This window comes from Macrotis lagotis, chromosome 1 (assembly GCF_037893015.1).
Source record: "Macrotis lagotis isolate mMagLag1 chromosome 1, bilby.v1.9.chrom.fasta, whole genome shotgun sequence".
Classification (NCBI taxonomy): domain Eukaryota; kingdom Metazoa; phylum Chordata; class Mammalia; order Peramelemorphia; family Peramelidae; genus Macrotis; species Macrotis lagotis.
This window is the reverse complement of record NC_133658.1, coordinates 37,858,166-37,879,729: the sequence shown is the minus strand read 5'-3', so window position 1 is coordinate 37,879,729 and position 21,564 is coordinate 37,858,166.

Here is a 21,564-nt window from a genome sequence, read left to right as displayed (position 1 = left end):
TTTTCCTCTTCAATGTTTTCAGGAAGTCCTATAATTTTCAGGTTGCCCCTCCTCGATCTGTTCTCAAGGTCAGTGGTTTTGTTGATGAGGTATTTTACATTTGCTTCTATTTTTTCTATTTTTTGATTTTGTTTAACTGACTCTTGCTATCTCATGTAGTCATTAGTTTCTGTAGACTCCATTATTTTTGGGGGGAAGAGTTTTCTTCATTAACCTTTTGCAACTCCTTTTCCAATTGGTCAATTCTACTTTTGAAAGAGCTTTCCATTGGACCAATTGAGGTTTTGAGAGAATTAATTTCTTTTTGCATTTGCTCATTTGAGGATCTCAGAGAATTATTCTCATTTTGTAATTGTCCAACTGATGATCTGAGAGATTTATTCTCTTTTTGTGTTTGTCCAATTGTACTTTCTAAGGTTTTGTTTTCTTGTTGCAAGGTATTAATTGTCTCTCCCAAATTTTTAAGCTCCTTCCTTATTTCTTCAAAGAGGTCTTTCTGTGCTGGAGACCAGATTGTATTCTCCTCAGAGGTTCCAGTTCTCTCTGAGTTGGGGTCTTTGTCTTCCAGGAATTTTTCTGTGTATACACCTTTCCGCTGACCCTTCTTCATTATGCTAAGACCTTGAGTTGGGAGGAGCTGGTTCACCTGAGTTTGGGATTGCTAAAGGCTTTACTGAGTGCAGTTTCTCTGGCTGGCCAGTAGGAGGTATTGGTTGTCCTCTCTCGAGTGTCTGTGACCTTGGTTGAGAGGCCTTCTCCCTTTGCCCAAAGGGAGGATTTGGAGCTATTGAATTCTTTTGCCTTCAGTCAATGGTGGGCTTTACCCTGGCCTGAGGTCATTCCTCAGTTGGGCTGGTTCTTCTGCTCACACACCTCGGCCTGAGGCAGAAGTAGTTTGCATTTGTTTGTTTGGGAAGAGGCCTCTGTGCAATGGAGGTGTGGACTCAGAATTTCTCAGACCCTAGGAGCCCAGGGATGGTGTCCGCAGCTTTCCTGCACCAGGACTCTCCCCACAGCCTGCTCCCCAAGCTCCAGGGGGCAGCACCAACACCAGTGCCTCTGCTTCCCTGCAGACCCAAGCCCCTTTCATCCAGCACCACCGCTGATCCAGCAGGCCCAGCTCGTCGGCCCTCAGACTCCTGGCTCCAATTCAGCTGTTAATCTGGGCTGATCCAGGGCTGATCCTCCCTCTGAGCCCAGACTCACTCGCCCAAATTCCGCCAAAGCTGCTGCGGGAGACAAATGCTGAGGTAGATGTTCTTTCTCCTGGCTTTTCTTTCTGGGTTTTGTGGGTCAGATTTCTTTTAATGGGGCAGAGATCAGGAGACTTTGGAACTGTGCCTGTCTTCTCTCCGCCATCTTGGCTGGAAGTGAGTTGAGGATTTTTAATTTGTTTTTATATATTAGTGAAGAGGGTAAACTTTAATTTGTTAATCACTTTTTTGATATTCTGCAATTTAAAGAGATTATCAAATGTATATGTTGAAAACTCAAAATTAATTTAGTAGATCTTTAAAGAATTCACATTCCAAGAGGAATCCTTATTGTTATCGAAGTTTATTTTGTTAAGTAGATTATCATCTTCCAAATGAGGAAATGAATCAATAAATGAATAAGATAATATAAAAAATAAAACTAAGTTAATTTCTATTTGTAATGGAATTTCCTGTCTATATCACCACAATGGTAGGTAGTTTTTGCGTCAGGAAATACCGGAAATCCTCAATTCCATTGAATATCCATCTTTTTCCCTGCTGAATTTTTTAGGGGAGTACATTCTAGGCTATAATCCCAGGTCCTTTGCTCTCCAAAATATGCTATTCCAATTCTTCAATGTTGAGGCTGATAGGTCCTGTGTGAGTCTGTGTTCTCTTTGGATTTGAATTGTTTTCTTTCTGCTGCTTGCAATATTCTATTATTTGAGGGTTCTGGAATTTGGCTATTACAGCCCTTGGAGTTTTTATCCTGGGGTCTCTTTCTGGAAGGGTTCTGTGGATGCTTTCAATAGTTATATTGTTACCTTGTGCAATTTTAATTTTTAGGGTTTTTCTTTTTTTCCATTTTCCTTCTCTTCTTTGGGTTTGTTTTTTTTTTTTTTTTTTAGATTTTGCAAGGCAATGGGGTTAAGTGGCTTGCCCAAGGCCACACAGTTAGGTTATTATTAAGTGTCTGAGGTCAGATTTGAATTCAGGTATTCCTGACTCCAGGGCCAGTGCTCTAGCCACTGTGCCACCTAGCAGCCCCTCTTCTTTGGTTTTTAAATTCTTCTTTAAGCTCTTCGATGAGCTTTTGTATTTAAGTCTAATTTAGAAACTGCTTTGACACTTCCCCTGTGCGTGATTTTTTCATTGCTTTCTTCTTCAGTCATGCCATTACTGTCATCTTTGTCTGCAAAGTAGTTTTCTATAGTGAGAGTTCTTTTAGCCTTTTTGCTCATCTTTATTGTTGTAGTTCTGCTCCTGGGGTATATGGAATACAGATACTAGCTTTTATTTTGCAAGGGCTGGGATTCTTGTTGGCCAATATGTTACCTATGCAGTGCAGGCCTTGCCTTCTCAGAGGTTTATTCCCTTCTTTATGCCCAGGTTCTGACTTAGCAGTGGATTGTTCCCAACCCAGTCCTGTCTTTTACCCTTTTGTTTTCAGGGTTCAGACTTTGTTTGGGGTTGGTATCCTCCCTGCTGGCTACCTATCTAGTTGCTGGGATTTCTGCTATTGTTAAACTGTTGGGACCTGGATTGCACTGTGGCTAAAAGCCTCCTGTTGGCTCTCCCACTTCCTGGACTTTACCTCCACTTTTCCCCTGAAAGAGACAGAACTTCACTGAAGATCTTCCATGATGTTTACAGTTGAAAACTTCTTTGAATCTTCTATTTTTCTTGGTGTGATCTATAGTATGAATGTCATAGTAGAGATTTTATTTATCTTTGTACGTAAAAGCTCTGATAGTGTGTTAGCTTCCAGTTGCCATCTTGGCTCCACCCCAGAATCTCTGTTTTGATGTTCTTAAAAGAAGAAAGAAAAGGGATACACTGGAAAAGAAAGGAGGAAGGAGGATGGAGGGGGGGGACTTTCATATAACCTGGGTGTGGAAGTAGAAGACTGTACCAGTAATGAAAAGGGAAATGAAAGTGGGTGTTATTTGAACCTCTTTCATCTCAAGCAGTCAAATGAGGGGAGAATACCCAAATAGGGTTCAGGAGAGAAATTCATTCAAATCAACAGGGAAACAAGAAGAAACTAGGAGAGGAGAGAGTTGGAGAAGAGGACGGGTAGTTTCAGAGAGCGATTGAGTCATAAATAAAACAAATTTCAGGCTCGGGCGTGTATTTATAAGGGGAAGGTGAAATAAAGAAAGAAAAGAGAAGAGGGTTAGATGAACAGAAATGTAAAGATAAATAGTCATGAACACATTTCTTCCCTCACTATCCTTCTCTGTGAAGAGAGAATCAGAGAGCAAAGAGGAAAAAAATAAAAGAATGGGAAAAAGAAAATATATAGTTAAAAATTGTAATTATAAATGGAATGAAATATAATATAGCATAACTTCCTAAAATGCTGCTAATACTTAAAGTAGAAGATAATAGAATGAATTAGAAAATAAAATTTAAAAAAATATGCCATTTACAAGAAACATAAGATTCACACAGAGTTAAAATGAGGAACTGAATTAAAATATATTATGCTTCAGATGAACTCAGTTTAGATGGAGAAGTAATATGCAATTATTCTGGAAAGATAAAATGATGTCAGATTGTGAAGGATTTTAAGTAATAACCTAATACTAACTAGCATTTTTATAGCACTTTAAGATTTGGAAATCACTTTAGATATGTGATCTGATAACATAACCACCATAAAGAGGTAGGTAACTATTTTTATCCCTATTTTACAGAAACTGAGGCTGATCATTAACTTATTCACCCAGAAAAGACTTAAGGCATTTTCAGATTTTCAAATATGGGACAGATTCCAGAGTGGAAGGAACACAGTGGCAAAGTAGATAGACCTAGAATCAGGAAGATCTGAGTTCAAATGTCACCTCACACACTTACTACCTATGTAACACTGGACCAGTGACTTAATTTTGTTTGCTTCTGTTTTCTTTTTTGTAAAATGAGCTGAAGAAGGGAGTAGCAAACCAGTTTAGTATCTTTACCAAAAAAACTTCACAGATAACATGGCCCAAGGGATCAGGAAGAGCCTGATACAACTGATTAATTGAACAACAAAAAATCTCGAAGTCTTCTAAAAGCCTCCCTACCCCAAATTAAAGGTAATTCTTGAGAATTGTTAGGAGGCAGATTTTGACCCAGTAAAAGGGAGACTTCCTCCGGATTAGACTTATCCAAAACAGAGACCATCACTTCAGGAGGTGCATACATACACACGCACACACACACACACACACACACACACACACACACACACACAAAATGCTCTTAAAAGACCTGTGAAATGAACCTGCCCTACTCTATGCTAGTGGGTGCTGTCATATCCCCAAGAAGGTTGGACAGAATTGGCAAACAGCATAATGTCCACTCAGACAGAATCCTGGAGGATGAAGGCTCCCAGAACAATCATTAGTTCACTCTTACATGGAGTACTTAATACTTCACCGAGATTAGAAATACAGGCCCTTCCTTTGCTGGGAGGAGTCACTGAATTGTAGTGTAAGGATCTCTGTAGTGTAAGGAACTATTGGTGTGAAGCACTCCTTCCCCATTTTTCGGGTTAATTAGTCATTCAACACATATTTTTAGGGGCAACTGGGTCATAAAGTGAATAGATCATCAGGCCAGTAATCAGGAAGACCTGAGTTCACATCAAGCCTCAGACACTTACTAGTGTGTGACCCTGGACAGGTCACTTCATCCTGTTTGCCTCAGTTTTTTCATCTGTAAAATGAGCTAGAGAAGGAATTAGAAAAGCTCTTTAATAACTCTGCCAAGAAAACCCCAAATAGGGTCACCAAAAGTCAACAACTCAAAAAACAACAGGAAAAGATAGCATGTACGTTAAGATGTATAAATAAAGTAAGTATATATGAAATCATTCCAAGCCGGAGGAATTATTTATGTGGAAGAGAGCACTGGAGAGCTGAGAAACTAAATGAAGACAAGAGGGCATTCTAGGATTCTAGGAAAGTCCAAGAAAAGACATGGAGGCAGGAGACAGACTGGCTTGCCTGGAGATTGAGAAATAGTCCAGTTTGGCTGGTATATATAGTATAATAAAGGGAGAGCTTTGCAATATTCCTCAAAAGGTTTACTAGGACCAGAATTGTAACAGTCAGATTGTGGAAAGAAGGGAAGGGAACAAGCATTTATTTTGTTTACAAATATTATCTCATGTGATCCTCATAACAACCTTGGGAGAAAGTTGTCATTATTATTCACATTTTTCTAGATGAGGAAACTGAGACAGATAGAGATTAAGTGACCTGCCCAGGTCACTCAGCTAGTAAATATTTAAAACTACATTTGAACTCTCAAGTCTTCCCGACTCCAGGCCCAATACTCTATATCCTCTAGGTAGGAGATGGAATATTATTTGTGAAGACCAGCAAGAAGGCTAGTTGAGCTGAATTTTACTGTAGCCAAAAGGAAACTCTGCAAAATAAAGCTAGGAATATAGGATGGTATGTTTTCCATGTCCTAGACCCCACTCTGACATTCAGGTTAGTGAAGTTTTTGGATCCTTTCTTGGAAAAATGCTTTTAAAAGCAAGTTTTAAGATACAGATCCAATGAAATAAAGATGCCACTTTTTCCCATTCCACTTCACAGATCCCTGAAATCCATTCAGGTGGCCCATAAGGTAAGGATACCAGGCTCAGAGAGTTGTCTGAAGCTGGGAGAGGGGAAGGGGCCTGCTTCTTTTTCCAAATGAACTCCCTTCCTTTCATAGGTGAGGGGAAAAAGGTCCAGAAAATAGACCTGTGACTCACAGTCTTTGAGCTTATAAAGATTATCAAGGCTTAAATTTTTGGGGGAAAAAAAGAATGTTAAAATTATTTTTACCTGTAATTGGGGAAAAAAATAAAATATTCAATTAACAACAAAAAGATCAAGGCTATTTGGTCCAAAAAACTGATAAAAACAAAGAAGTTTTGGACTAAAAGAAGGTTTACATGTCCAGGGTCATTCAAACAATCAACCAAACAGTTATTAATTGCCTACTATGTATAAAGGCACATGAATGTGGTGGTCTTCTGCCCCAAAGAGTATGGTAGGAAAGCCAAGACTAGGATTTGAACTCTGGCTATCCAAGAGTTTGACAAAGAGGGGTTTTATGAGAGATTTGTCTGGTGGTGTCATAGAAAGAGATTGAATTTGGAGTCAAGGGATCTGGGTCTAAGTCCTGGCTATCTGAGTTGACCTGGGAGTTTCCTGATCTCTTTTTCTTCTCTAGAAATAGAAGCATTTGGACTCTGATATTCTTAGTCCAGTTCTGTGATTCAAAATTTTGCCCAGTTCTGGTGTCATAACCATAAAAGGTAGGTACTCTAATTATCATAATGACATATGAAGAAATTGAGTCTTAGGGTAAATGACTGACCCATTGAGTGGCAGAATGAGCCTGGGAACCAAGATTTTCTAGGTTTTCCACATTGTTCCTTCCATCTGGCTGATTTTGCCTTTCATGATGTACAAATCTGAATATGAAGAGCAAAAATAATTCCTCTCCCATGCTCTTTGAAGTTGTCCTTCCTGGGACTGCTTCTAGAGAGCAGGCAGGGCACATTTGGGTTATCTGGTCATTTCCATAACTATGGGTACCATCTTGGGTCTTCCACATGTCCTTTGCTCAGGGGCAGTTCATGTCTGATACCATACTCCCCCTTTTCCCCCTACTCCCACCCTCCTTATATTCAATCAAGAAGCACCAGCAAGTTGAGAGAGGTAGCCCTTGCTAAGCTCCAGAAGGCAGGGCATCCATCCATCCACATCTCAAATGGTGAAAGCCCCAGAGAGCATTTCTATTGTCAACCAAGGTCTCTTTTCCCAATGCCTTTTTTCATCCCAATTGGTTATAATGAACCCAGGAAAATATGATGAAATTAGAGGGCTCTGGATCTGAGCCTAGAAATGATTCACCTCGATGAAAGCCCCCTCCCACTTGAACCTGATGGGTAAAACCAGGTAACACACCTAAGACCACCCATAAGAGACCCCTCCCCAAAAGGCAAACTCTCCAATGAGGGACTTGGGCCACTCCCAGGTCACCACCCCTTCCCATGGGGGTGGGGTAGGGGGGAATTTAAGGAGATTTTGGGAAGGACTCCCTCTCTTACTTTCCAATTTCTGCTGAGTCTGGCCCCTGGCCTGGAGAGATCAATTAGCAACCCATATAGTTTTTCCTTAATCTCTACTTAACTTTCCTATCACTTCCTTTTGTGTTGTAACTTCTTTTTAATAAATATCTCTTTTTCCACAACTGCATTCCTGGGTCTTGGATAATTTAACTCAATTGTAATATTTTATGGTGTGCCAGCTAGGAGATTCTCCGCCTTGACCTGAGAAACTGGATCGAGTTCCATAGGTGAGTACACCCCTTTTTTAGATCCAAGATTTCTAGAAAAGTAGGGAAAATTAAATTGGTCCTTTCTAGCCCTCCTTCCTGTGTATCCCTCTTTTTGCTCGGAGGATAGCAAAAGCAAAGGCTTAGTTTTGGACACAACCTTATGCTAATCTCATTTGATGCGTTTTGCAGGTCTGCCCTGTGTTGAGTCAGACTGACCAGTGAGAGGCAATACTGAAGTTTTGCAGTATTTTTGACCCCACCGTAGAGTGTTTGGTTATTATAGAAGGATTTCTGGATGTAGATCCAATTGATGTGTTGTTTGCTTATCTAGAAGTTTAGGAGAATTAAATATGGGGAAAACTTTTTCGCTACCAAAGACATCCCCTCTGGTCAGGTGCTATCTCATTGGAAGTAATTAGACTTGCAGGTTTTGAAAAGAAATATCTAGTTAAGTTCAGCACGCAAAATTGGTCTGGGTACAATCTAAAAGGAGATAGAAAATGGCCAATTCATGGCACTCCTAAATGTGAGGTTATCATAGAATTAGACAAATTTTACAGAAAGACAGGGAGAATTACAGAAGCTATTTATGCTCAAGCTTTTTTTTTTTTTTTTAAGTTTTTGCAAGGCAAATGGGGTTAAGTGGCTTGCCCAAGGCCACACAGCTAGGTAATTATTAAGTGTCTGAGACCAGATTTGAACCCAGGTACTCCTGACTCCAAGGCCGTGCTTTATCCACTATGCCACCCAGCCGCCACCAATGCTCAAGCTTTTATGGCATTAGCAAACCACCATGAGCCTGTCAAAAAAGGAAAAGTACTAGTGACAAAATCCCCACTAAAGTGAGGAAAACTTAGAATAGACATATATTCTTGATGATCTAATGTTATACAGGGTCCCTACTCTAGCACCCCCAAACCCAGCAGCTCCCCAAGTTCCAGTTGCACTCTCAACTCCAGCAGCTCCCCAAACTCCATCAACTTCCCTAGCTCTGCCAGAGCCCCAGAGCATTTCTTCAGCTTGAAAACTTCAACCTATCCCCCAGCGCCTAGTCCTTCAAATCCAGAACCAGGTCACTTAAACTTCCTAGCATCAAAATCAAGTGTTCCTTACAACTCAGTCCATGAAGCTTTAGCTGAAGCCTTGGGGATTCCCCCTCCATATGCTCCCTCTCAAACAGAGAAAGACCCAAACTTGTTTCACTCAGGCTTAGAAATCTCAGGTAAAAGGAAGCTTGCCTCCAGGTATAAAGCTGAACCAAGTTTTGAGAGTGATAGAAAAGGTTTACATTTTGAATTGAGCCCATCTCAAACTAGGAGAGGAACTGTGCCACAAAACACATCTCCTCCGATACCTCTGACTCCTCCCTTTCTATCACCAATGCAATAACAAACCCCCATATCCTTGGTCCATCCACTGGTCTCTCTCTTTCTAACACCAACAATCCTCCCCCACCCACCCCACTCAGTCTTCCCCTGTGCCTTTGGCTCTCCCATTTCCTCACTCCATCCCTCCATTTTTATTCTCACTTTCTCTTAACCCACCCGAGCCTCTGGCTCCTTCTTTTGACATCCCTTTGTTAAATAACCCAGATATTCCTAATTCCTCTACCCCAAACCATAGAGAGATTCCTATTCAACTGTACCCTTTGAAAGAAATCCAAGATGCTCAAGGAAGGACAACTTGAGTCCATGCTCCCTTTTCAATGATGGACTTGAGCCAGATAAAGGGGAAATTAGGCCTTTATTCAGAGGATGCTCAAGTTTGCTGAGGCATTTAGAAAGATTTCTTTTCGGTATGAACTATCTTGGGGAGACGTAAATATTATCAACTGCTGTTCAAACAAACAACGCCCCCCAGAGGATTTAGAACCTAGATCAAAGGGAGGCAGACTCTGTCAGAGACAAAGGGAAGAGAACTGGACAAGTTTCCCCCTGGGGCCATAGCAGTTCCAGTAGCTGATCTCAGATGGGATTTTCAAACCAATAAGGACAGAGAAAAGAAAGACCATATGATATCTTGTTTGATAGAAGGAATGAAAAAAGGAATTAAATAATCAATAAATTACAACAGATTGAAGGAGATAACTCAGGGTTCTGGGGGGAATCCAGTCCTTTTCCATCATAGACTTGTGGAGGCAATGAAGAGATATACTAACTCATGCCCACCTCTTTTGAGGGAAGTGTCATCCTAGGCATGCATTTTATCAGTCAGTCTGCATCAGACATATATAAGAAAATTAAGAAGTTAGAGTTAGGACCCCAAACACCTATGTCCAAATTGCTGGAGGTGGTGTTTGCTTTGTTCAGTCATAGAGACACAGCCCTGGCAGAAGAGAGGTCTCTTCATGCCAAAGAGAAGGCAGAATTGTTGGCAGATGCCAACAAAGAACAAACTGCCCAGATCTTAGCTACCCTGACACAACAAGCTGGGGACAGAACACCTGGGGATATGGTCTGTTTTCAGTGTAATGGCATGGGTTGTGACTACTGGGAGGATCTCACAGTTCCTGCCAATGTTGCTATGGAATGGGTCATTGGAGACATGAGCCCCATTCTGGGAATCCCCCTGGAGGGCAGTCTCATTGTCTTGATCCCAACCTTAGGCAGTCAACTCGACAGAGACATGACCACTTCCAGAAAGGATGGGGAGAAACAGAGGCTTCAACTCAGTGCCCAATTTGTCCTTACTCCCCAAGGGAGGATTGGCTGGAAGTCAGCTTTAGCCTAGACTCCTCCCTTTCTATCACCATGGCTGAACCCAAAGTTTCACTAGACTTCAGAGGTAAGCTAATTAACTTCCTTATTGACATTGGGGCTACTTATTCAGTTTTGCTTGATCATTCCAGCGAACTTCTGCCGTCTGCACGTAAAGTCATGAGCACTGAAGGGAAGCTGAGGAAATGTTTGCAGATGAGACTTCTCCCCTGTCAGTTTGAGGATCTATTGTTTGAACACACCTTCCTAGTTATTCCCTCCTGTCCTGTTCCCTTATTGGGAAGGGATCTGATAGTGCAACTGGGAACTCAATTCTCTTATTAAGCCTCTAATTCCACTTTGTGCCCTACTAGACAGACCATCTCATATCCCCTCAGAAGTCCGGAAAGAGGTAGATCCTGAGGTCTGGAATATAAGTCTACTGGGAAGGGCAACCCATGCCATCCTTATTTCAGTCCACCTTAAGGACCCTAAGTCTTTCCCTCATGGGCCTCCATATCATCTTAAACCTGAGATAAGGCAGAGATTACATTCTTTGATTGACAAATTTCTGCAATACAGTCTGTCATTTTCCTTATAATAGTCCAAAATTTGGAATTAAAAGGTCTAGTGGAGAATTTTGCTTAATACAAGATTTGAGAGTTACAAATGAAGCAGTAAACCCTATACACCTCATTGTTCCAAATTCCTATACAACTTTCACTTAGATACCAGGGAATACTCAGGGGTTTTCCACCCTGGATCTTGAAGATGCATTCTTTTGTATTCCCCTTCATAAGGATTCCCAAATCCTTTTGAGTAGATACCTCCTGGAAGATTACCTCCACAGCAACTGATGTGGATTGTACTCCCATAAGGATTCAGGGACAACCCTCATATTTTTGGTCAAGCATTAGAAAAAGATCTAAGAGATTTAAAGATAGATGACAGCATCATAATCTAATATGTTGATGATATTCTGATCTGCAGCCCAACTCGAGAATCTGCTTTGAGAGCTACTACCCAAACCCTAAATTTTCTAGAACCAAAAGGATATAGAGTCTCAACAAACAAACTTCAAATAGCTTCTCAAACTGTTGAGTATTTGGGCCATCAGCTCACCGAAAATGCTTGTTCTCTCACCACAGAGGGAAAAAAACAATTCTATCCCTTCCTTCCCCAGTCACTAAGAAAGAACTGCGTGCTTTTTGCGGGGGGGTCTGTGAGTTTTGTAGAATATGGATACCAAATTTTGGGGGTATAGCTAAGCCTCTTTATAATGCAGTAGTGGGCCCTGACAATCTGCCCTTAGATTGGGGTCCAGATCAGGCAAAGTCTTTTGAGACCTTAAAAGGTAAACTGACCTCTGCTCAGTATTAGCATTGCCAAACCTAGATAAGTCCTTCATTTTGTACATAGATGAGAGGAGAGGCCAGGCCTAGGAGTCCTTGCTTGGAAAATGGACCTAGATTTGAGACCTGTGGCTTATTTCTCAAAGCACATAGATCAGGTAGTTCTGGTATGGCCAGCATGTCTAAGACAGCTGCAGCTACAGACCAAACTCACTGTAGGCCAACCTCTGGAGGTCTTTACTCCCTACAGACTATCTTGGAGGCAAAAGGCCATCACTGGCTCTCAGGTGGAAAGGCCCAATAAATACCAAGCCCTTCTATTGGACACACCTGACCTAACTCTCAGGAGCTGAAAGCTCAACCCAGAAACCCTGCTTTCTGACAATCCACCAGCTGGTAGCTTAATTCACAACTGTGAGGAGACTAGACTCTGTACTCCAGTTGACCTGAATTAAAGGATATCCCCTTCATTAACCCAGATGAGCAATGGTACACAGATGGATTGAGCTTCATATTTAAAAAAAAAAAATTTTATTGTTATTAAAGATATTATTTGAGTTTTACAATTTTCCCCCAATCTTGATTCCCTCCCCCACCCCCACCCCACAGATAGCACTCCTTCAGTCTTTACTTTGTTTGCATGTTTTGCCTTGATCCAATTTGGGTGTGATGAGAGAGAAATCATATACTTAAAGAGAACAGAATTCTCAGAGGTAACCAGATCAGACAATAAGATATCTGTTTTTTTTTTCAAATTAAAGGGAATAGTCCTTGTACTTTGTTCAAACTCCACAGCTTCTTATCTGGATACAGATGGTACTCTCCTTTGCAGACAGCCCAAAATTGTTCTCAATTGTTGCACTGATGGAATGAGCAAGTCCTTCAAGGTTGAACATCACTCCCATGTTGCTGTTAGGGTGTACCGTGTTTTTCTGGTTCTACTCATCTCACTCAGTATGAGTTCATGCAAATCCCTCCAGGTTTCCCTGAAATCCCATCCCTCCTGGTTTCTAATAGAACAGTAGTGTTCCATGACATACATATACCACAGTTTGCTAAGCCATTCCCCAGTTGAAGGACATTTACTGGATTTCCAATTCTTTGCCACCACAAACAGAGCTGCTATAAATATTTTTGTACAAGTAATGTTTTTACCCTTTTTCCTCATCTCTTCAGGGTATAGACCCAGTAGTGGTATTGCTGGGTCAAAGGGTATGCACATTTTTGTTGCCCTTTGGGCATAGTTCCAAATAGCTCTCCAGAAGGGTTGGATGAGCTCACAGCTCCACCAACAGTGTAATAGTGTCCCAGATTTCCCACATCCCTTCCAACAATGATCATTATCCTTCCTGGTCATACTGGCCAATCTGAGAGGTGTGAGGTGGTACCTCAGAGAAGCTTTAATTTGCATTTCTCTAATAATTAATGATTTAGAGCATTTTTTCATATGGCTATGGATTACTTTGATCTCCTCATCTGTAAATTGCCTTTGCAAATCCTTTAACCATTTGTCAATTGGGGAATGGCTTTTTTGTTTTAAAAATATGACTCAGTTCTCTATATATTTTAGAAATGAGTCCTTTGTCAGAATCATTAGTTGTAAAGATTGTTTCCCAATGTACTACTTTTCTTTTGATCTTGATTACATTGGTTGCATCTGTGCAAAAGCTTTTTAATTAATGTAATCAAAATCATCTAAATGGTTTTTAGTGATGTTCTCCAACTCTTCCCTAGTCATAAACTGTTCCCTTTTTCATAGATCTGACAGGTAGACTAGTCCTTGATCTTCTAATTTGCTTATAGCATTGTTTTTTATGTCTATGTCCTGTAACCATTTGGATCTTATCGTGGTAAAGGGTGTGAGGTGTTGGTCTAATCTAAGTTTCTGCCATACTAACTTCCAATTATCCCAGCAGTTTTTATCAAAGAGGGAGTTTTTATCCCAATGGCTGGATTCTTCGGCTTTATCAAACAGCAGATTACTATACTCCTCTCCTGCTTTTACACCTAGTCTATTCCACTGGTCCACCACTCTATTTCTTAGCCAACACCAAACAATTGTGATGACTGATGCTTTAGAATATACTTTTAGATTGGGTAGTGCTAAGCCACCTTCGTTTGCATTTTTTTTCATTAAGCTCCTGGCAATTCTTGACTTTTTATTTCTCCATATGAATTTACTTACAATTTTTTCTAACTTGTTAAAGTAATTTTTTGGAATTTTCATTGGTAGGGCACTAAACAGATAGTTTAGTTTTGGTAGAATTGTCATTTTTATTATATTAGCTCTCCCTATCCATGAGCAGTTGATATTTGCCCATTTATTTAAATCTGATTTAATTTGTGTGAGAAGTGTTTTATAATTGTTTTCAAAAAGATTCTGAGTCTTTCTTGGCAAATAGACTCCCAAATATTTTACACTGTCTGAGATTACTTTGAATGGGATTTGTCTTTCTAGCTCTTCCTGCTGTTTCTTGCTAGACATATATAGAAAACTTGAGGATTTATGAGGGTTTATTTTATTACCTGCAACTTTGCTAAAATTGCTAATTGTTTCCATTAGTTTTTTAGATCATTTCTTAGGATTCTCTAGGTAGACCATCATGTCATCTGCAAAGAGTGAGAGTTTTGTCTCTTCCTTCCCAATTCTAATTCCTTCAGTTTCTTTTTCTTCTCTAATTGCTGATGCTAACATTTCTAATACAATGTTGAATAGTAATGGTGATAATGGGCACCCTTGTTTCACCCCTGATCTTATTGGGAATGACTCTAGCCTCTCCCCATTGAATATAAGGCTTGTTGATGGTTTCAGATAGATACTGCTAATTATTCTAAGGAACACTCCATTTATTCCTACACTCTCTAGTATTTTTAATAGGAATGAATGCTGTATTTTGTCAAAAGCTTTTTCAGCATCTATTGATATGATCATATGATTTCTAATAGGTTTGCTGTTGATATAATTGAGTATACTAACAGTTTTCCTAATATTGAACCAACCCTGCATTACTAGAATGAATTCTACTTGATCATAATGTACTATCCTTGTGATGACTTGTTGTAGTCATTTTGCTAAGATTTTATTTAGGATTTTTGCATCTATATTCATCAGGGAAATAGGTCTATAATTTTCTTTCTCTGTTTTAACTCTTCCTGGTTTAGATAACAGTACCATGTTGGTCTCATAGAAAGAGTTAGGCAGAGTTCCATCTTTCCCTATTTTGCCAAAGAGTTTATATAGGATTGGAACCCATTGTTCCTTAAATGTTTGGTAGAATTCACTTGTGAATCCATCTGGCCCTGGAGATTTTTTTTAGGGAGTTCAATACTGGCTTGTTGAATTTCCTTTTCTGAGAGAGGGTTGTTTAGGTATTTAATCCCTTCTTCATTTAACCTGGGCAACTTATATTTTTGTAAATATTCATCCATTTCACTTATATTGTCAAATTTATTGGCATAGAGCTGGGCAAAATAATTTCGAATTATTACTTTAATTTCCTCCTCATTGGTGGTGAGTTCACCTTTTTCATTTATAATACTAGCAATTTGGTTTTCTTCTTTCTTTTAATCAAATTGACCAGAGGTTTATCAATTTTATTGGTTTTTTTCATAATATCAACTTTTTGGTTTTATTTATTAATTCAATAGTTTTTTTGCTTTCGATTTTATTAAGTTCTCCTTTAATTTTTAGAATTTCTAATTTGGTATTTGACTGGGGATTTCTTATTTGTTCTTTCCCTAATTTTTTTAGTTGCATGTTTAGTTCATTGATTTCCTCTTTCTCCAATTTATTCATATAAGCATTTAGAGCTATAATATATCCCCTGAGAGTTGCTTTGAATGAATCCCATAGGTTTTTGGTATGTTGTTTCATCATTATCATTATGTAGGATAAAATGGTTAATTCTTTCTATAATTTGCTTTTTGGTCCACTCATTTTTTAAAATGAGGTTATTCAGTTTCCAATTTGTTCTGGGTCTATATCTCCTTGGCCCAGTTTTGCATATGACTTTTATTGCATTGTGATCTGAGAAAGATGTATTCACTATTTCTGCCTTTCTGCAGTTGATCATTAGGTTTTTATGTCCTAGTACATGGTCAATTTTTGTATAAGTTCCATGTACTGCAGAGAAAAAGGTATATTCCTTTCTATCCCCATTCAGTTTCCTCCATAAGTCTACCATATATAATTTTTCTAACAATCTATTTACCTCCCTAATTTCTTTCTTGTTTTATGATTTGATTTATCTAGATCTGATAGTAGGACGTTGAGGTCTCCCACTAGTAGAGTTTTGCTGTCTATGTCTTCCTATAATTCTTTCAGCTTCTCCTCTAAGAATTTGGGTGCTGTCCCACTGGGTGCATATATATTCAATATTGAAATGACTTTATGGTACCTTTCAGGAGGATAAAGTTTCCTTCCTTATCTCTTTTAATGCTATCTATTTTTGCTGCTGTTTTGTCTTTGTCTGAGATAAGGATTGCTACCCCTGCTTTTTTTACTTCAGCTGAGGCAAAATATATTTTGCTCCAACCTTTTACCTTTACTCTATATGTATCTCTCTGCTTCAAATGAATTTCTTGTAAGCAACATATTGTAGGATTCTGGTTTTTAATCCTCTCTGCTATTTGCTGACATTTTAAGGGAGAGTTCATCCCATTCACATTCAAGGTTATGATTACTAATTCTTTATTGCCCTCAGTGCTATCTTCCCTCTGTTTGCATTTCCCCCCCCTTTAATCCATATTCCCCAGTCTTTTGTTTCTGAAAACCACCCCGTTCAGTGTGTTTGCCCTCCTATATCACACCCTCCCCTTTCTTTCCCCTTTCCATTTTTCCCTTTTCCCTTCCCTTCCTTTTGTTATTTCCTCTTATTTCCCCCACTCCACTTCCCTTTCTCCGTCCCCCTTCCCCTTTTCCCCTTTTAATACTTGAAAGGTTAGATGTTTTATAAGTTAACTGAGTATGTGTAGGTTGACTTTTAGCCAAGTCTGATGAGAAGAAGATTCAGGTGTTTCTCATCTGCTCCCTTCTTCCCCTCTATTACCATAGGTTTTTTGTATCTCTTAGTGTAATGAGATTTGTCCCATTCAATCCCCTCCCTCCTCCCATCTCTTTCCTGTCCCCCTTTTTAGGGAGGTAGTGTATTTTTTTAGATCATTCTATCTAGGTCATAGAAAATTCTGAGTGTCTATCCCTTCTAGTTCAGTATATTCTATTGAATAGAGTCAAAATTCCTGGGAGTTATTAGAGTCTTTCTCCCAAGTGGGGTTAAAGCCAGTTACATCCCATTAGATATCACTCTGATGGATAGATCACGGATGTCCATCATTTCTGGCTAGGTATATTCTCTCTGTTAGAGTTACATTTCTCAGGATTTATGAGAGTCTCTTCCCCCCCCCCCCCCCCCATGCTGGGATATAGCCAGTTTCAACTTACTGGATTGCATTTTTTTCCTTTTTACTGCCCCCCCCCCTTTTTTTACCTTTTCATGTGTCTCTTGAACCTCCTGTTTGATGTCCAAATTTTCTGTTTAGCTCTGGTCTTTTCATCAGAAATTTTTGGAATTCTTCAATTTCATTAAATGTCCATCTTTTTCCCTGGAAGAGAAGGCTCAGCTTTGCAGGAAAGTAGATTCTTGGCTGCATTCCAAGCTCCCATGCTCTTCGAAATATCTCATTCCAGGCCCTTCAATCCCTTAAAATTGATGCAGCCAGGTCCTATGTGATCCTTACTGTGGCTCCTTGATATTTAAATTGTTTCTTTCTGGCTGCTTGCAGGATTTTCTCTTTTATCTGATAGTTCTGAAGTTTGGCCACAACATTCCTTGGTGTTTTCATTTTAGGATCTTTTTCTGGTGGGGATCGACATACTCTTTCAATAACTACTTTGCCCTCCGATTCCATGATATCAGGGCAGTTTTCCATCACTAGATCCTGTAATATTAAGTCGAGGCTTTTTTTTCCTCTTCAATGTTTTCAGGAAGTCCTATAATTTTCAGGTTGCCCCTCCTCGATCTATTCTCAAGGTCAGTGGTTTTGTTGATGAGGTATTTTACATTTGCTTCTATATTTTCTATTTTTTGATTTTGTTTAACTGACTCTTGCTGTCTCATGGAGTCATTAGTTTCTGTAGACTCCATTATTTTTGGGGGGAGGAGTTTTCTTCATTAACCTTTTGCAACTCCTTTTCCAATTGGTCAATTCTACTTTTGAAAGAGCTTTCCATTTGACCAATTGAGGTTTTGAGGGAATTAATTTCTTTTTGCATTTGCTCATTTGAGGATCTGAGATAATTATTCTCATTTTTGTAATTGTCCAATTGATGATCTGGGAGATTTATTCTCCTTTTGTGTTTGTCCAATTATACTTTCTAAGGTATTATTTGTCTCTCCCAAATTTTTAAGCTCCTTCCTTATTTCTTCAAGGAAGTCTTTCTGTGCTGGAGACCAAATTGTATTCTTCTCAGAGGTTCCAGGTCTCTCTGAGTCGGGGTATTTCCCTTCCAGGAATTTTTCTATGGATCCACCTTTCCGCTGACCCTTCTTCATTATGCTAAGACCTTGAGTTGGGGGCGGGGGAGGCTGGTTCACCTGGGCTTGAGATCGCTGAAGGCTTTACTGAGTGCAGTTTCTCTGGCTGGCCAGTAGCAGGTGCTGGTTGCCCTCTCTGGGGTGTCTGTGACCTTGGTTGAGAGGCCTTCTCCCTTTGCCGAAGGCAGGAGTTGGAACTACTGAATTCTTTTGCCTTCAGTTAATGGCAGGCTTTACCCTGGCCTGAGGTGATTCCTCAGCTGGGTTGGTTCTTCTGCTCACACACCTGGTCCTGAGGCAGAAGTAATTTGCCTTTGTTTGAGGAGAGGCCTCTGTGCAATGGAGGCGTGCCCTCAGAGTTTCTCAGACCCGAGGAGCCTAGAGATGGTGTCTGCCATTCTCCTGCACCAGAACTCTCCCCCGAGCCTGGTCCCCGAGCTCCAGGGGGACAGCACCAACACCAGCACCTCTGCTTCCCCATGGACCCAAGCCCCCTTCGTCCAGCCCCTCTGCTGATGCAGCAGGTCCGGCTCTCGGGCTCTCAGACTCCAGGTTCCAACTCAACTGTCAATCTGGCTGATCCCAGGCTGCATCTCCCTCGGAGCCCAGACTCACCCGCCGGTACTCAGCCAAGGCTGCTTCGGGAGACAAATCCTGAGGTAGATCTTCCTCTCCTGGCCTTTCTTTCTGGGTTTCCTGGTTCAGCTTTCTTTTAAGAGGTTTGTTTCATGTGATAGATGGGGAAGAGATCAGGAGACTTCAGAACTGTGCCTGTCTTCTCTCCGCCATCTTGGCCAGAAGTCTAGAGCTTCAATTTTAAAGAGAGAGACAAAATCAGGATATGCCGTTTTCAGCCTCCATGATACTGTAGAAGCTAAACCTCTCCCACCTGGGTCTTCTGCTCAGAAAGCTAAGTTGATTGCACTCACTAGAGTTCTAGAATTAGGGAAAAGCAAAAAAATAAACATTTTTACTGATGCCTTTCTAATTTTACATGCACCAGCAGCTATTTGGAAAGAAAAGGGTTATCTCACAGCAAAAAAAATAAAAATAAAAATAAAAACTTCCCTATTAAGAACAGTCAGGAAATACTAGACCTTCTCCAAGCTGTTCAAAAACCTCAAGAAGTAGCAGTCATGTTTTGTAAAGGTCATCAGATGGGTGACTCAGATATAATTGTGGGGAATAGGCTGACTGATGCAGTGGCTAAGTGAGCATCCTGTCAGCTTCAGACATTGGCTCCTTTAATTCCACTTTACCTGAATCCCTCTCCCTTTCCTATAGCCCCCAGGAACATGCTTTAGTCAAGGACAGGGGTTATATTCTCTCCCCCTTTGTGCAGTATCAAGCACCCTCAGGCCAACTTCTCATCCCAGAAAAGAATCAGTGGAAACTCCTGTTTGGATTATGCCAGGTCACTGACTTGGGAAGAGATGCCCTTTATTCTCTAATAACTTCCATTTTTTTCAGGCCACAAGCTAAGGGAGACTGTCAGTCAAATCTGTAGAGCCTGCTCCATTTGTGCTCAAGTAAACCCTAGGGTGGGATTAAGCTTATACTCTTAAAACCTATCCAAAGGAGAGGTACCTATCCTGGGGAAGACTGGCAAATCAACTTTACCCTTATGCCCCCTTGTTGAGGTTTTAAACTCCTCCTTGTCTTGGTGGACACCACCTCCTGGGAGGAGGCATGGCCTTGTAGAATTGAGAGAGCTCAGGAAGTCTCCAAAGTCCTTCTGAAGGAGATAATTTCATGCTTTGGCCTGCCCTGCTCTTTGCAGAGTGATAATGGCCCTGTGTTTGTTTCTCAGATAACTCAGGGAGTAGCTAGAACTTTGAACATCACATACTTTCTTCATTCAGCTTGGCATCCTCAGGCACCAGGGAAGGTAGCAGGAATGAATGGGACACTCAAAGGCACCTTAGCTAAACTGTACCAAAAGACCAACAGGGACTGGATAACTCTTCTTCCAATAGAATTGTTGAGAGTTCATATTGCTCCACAGGAAAATATTAAGCTTAGTCCTTTTGAGCTGTTATAAGGCAGAACATTCTTGACATCAGACATTCTTATGGACCCAGAGCAACACTTAGTTACACAGTTCGCCACATAACAGGTGCTATCGGAACAGCTCTCTCTGAGTATGCTAATAAGCATCTGCCCAAAGCTGAAGATAATGGCTCTAGGGAAGTCTCTCCTTTAAGTCCAGGGGATATGGTATATTTAAAGTCCTGGAAGGCTCAGGTAACAGATCTGCAGGGGGGAGAAATGGAAGGGACCCTATTGAGTTATTCTCTCTACCCCAACAACAGTGAAATTGGAAGGTCTCCTTAGCTGGATTCACTGTAAAACATTCTTAGGGTTAATATTCCTAGTGAAGTCCTCTCAGGGTTAAGAAACATTAAGACAAAAACACACTATTACTCTTAGACTACTCCAAGAAGAGCTTTGCATTCTACGTTAGTCACCTATCTGATAAAACTATTTTTACTAACTAGGAGAACAGTAGACTATTCCCATGGAAAAACCTGGTCTTCCAAAGAAGTTCATAAGCCTCTTCTTGTTTGATGACAAGTACTGAAGGGGAAGATAGCAGACTGTTCCTAGACCTTGCATTCTAAGACAAGTGACATTACTTCAATAAGTTAAAATCCTGAAGGTTATTCTCACCATCTGGATAGTGAGGTAATATTTTATGAATACTTTTCATTCTTTTCTTTGTTGCTGCCAATCAACCCACTGAGGAAGGTAGCTTGTGCAGGAGCACAAAGAGACCCTGTTGTCTGATTCAGCAGAGCCCTTATCCAGACTGCTTGTGGGTGTGTTACAAATAACTTGGAAGAGGTCCAGGCATATGATTTTGTACATCTTTTGTGTGCATTGTTAAGGGAATCTTCCTTCTTCCTTTGTCATGTGATTTAGGCCACAGCCTGAGGGCCTGACCTTCAATCTGATCTAGATTTCCCTCTTTTGGTCCAAGGCAGCCAGGGCAAAATGCCCAAAACCACCCATCAGAGACCCCTCCCCAAAGGCAAAATCTTCAGGGCTGGACTTGGACCACTCCCAGGTCACACCCCTTCCCATGGATCCTGAGAGAGAATTTAAGGAGATTGTGGGAAGAACTTGCTCTCTTACTTTGCAGACTTCTGAGCCTGGCAGTTTACCTGCCAAGATCAATTAGCAATCCTTAATCCCCCGCCTTTCCTTAATCTCTACTTAACTTCCCTATCACTTTCTTTTGCCTTGTAATTTCTTTTAATAAGTATTTTCTTTCCACATCTGCCTTCCCAGGTCTCAGGGCCATTCTGTACTTGTGGATAATGGAACAGCAATGGGTGCCACCAAGGCCCCTTCAAGCGGTGAATCCTGTCATCCTGCTGGGAGCCAAGGGCCCGGCTCGGTCCCAGCTCGGCCGTGACCGTGAGTGCCGCCTGCAGGACTCCGGTGAAGGGCTCCG